We start from the raw sequence: 1316 nt of genomic DNA on the forward strand, positions 1-1316 counted from the left end.
TATATGTGCTGCACACTTCTTCAAACTCTCGTAAATGCATGTATGGATTTTCAGAATCTAAGCCATGAAAATTGGGTAAAAGTTGGATAATACCAGGTTTAAAATTGAAATGAGATGCATCAGGGGGAAAAACTATACATGAAGGTGCACTAGTACGTGTAGGATTCATGTGATCTCTAAGTGTTCTTCGTCTATCATGATCATGTTGAGATTGAATTTCATCTTCATTTTCTTGGATGGGTTCTTCCGCCATGTTTTGTAAAAATAAAGGGTTATTTCGAATGAGTCGACCACTAAGTGTACGAGACCAAATGCTCATGCAAATGCAAATGCAAAAGAATAAAAACACACAAAAGCAATAAAAATTCAAATAAATAAACTATAAACAAAATTAAATAGACTTGAAATTAAACTATACTTCCCCGGCAACGGCGCCAAAAACTTGTTGCGACTTTGATTGTTTTACTCCCAAGAGCAGGTTGTCCACAAGTAGTATAATTCGGTGAGTCCGAATATCGTATCCACAGGGAAGCTAAGGTAATTACAAGTCCACTACAATGTCTTTTTATTTTTATTTTTTTTAGTTGTTTGAATCTTTAATTGATAATTTTTAATTATTCAATTTTTAATTAAGTAGTTGAGATTAAAGGATCCACTCTTGGTATTTTAATAAAGTTAACATTAACGAACATTATTGAAATCCACTTAATAAAATGGTTCCAATATATTAAATAATCATATTTATATTATGTTATATATTATTATCTTATAAGTATATAATATATCCCAAAACTTATAAATATTGTCAAGTATTTATTGTGCTATATATATTTGTAAACACTAAATCAAAGTTCCCACTTTAAATGGTTGGTAAAACTAAACAAATATTTAAATGGTACCAATAAATTAATACTATGATATATTCATATATAATAAATCAAGGAATCCAATTTAAATGGTTGGTAAAACCAAACTAACATTTAAATTGTTCCAAGAATTTAATATTATAATATATTTATATATAATAAATCAAGGCATCCACTTTAAATGGTTGGTAATACCAAACTAACATTTAAATGGTTCCAAGAATTTAGTGTAACATATAGCAATAATAAATCAAAACTCCCACTTACAAGTAGGGTATAAAAATGCTTAAAGAAATAAATATAACATAAACAATAAATAATGATTAAATAATATAAAACATAGATTCTTACCTTGTAGTAACCTTATTATCATGCCAAGAGTTTCACCTTTTCATCTCAACTTTAGGAAGTTAGCTATTCATTATTCAAAGTGTAAAACTTTGAATATGA

This window comes from Primulina tabacum, chromosome 3 (genome assembly GCF_025594145.1).
Source record: "Primulina tabacum isolate GXHZ01 chromosome 3, ASM2559414v2, whole genome shotgun sequence".
Taxonomy (NCBI): Eukaryota; Viridiplantae; Streptophyta; class Magnoliopsida; order Lamiales; family Gesneriaceae; genus Primulina; species Primulina tabacum.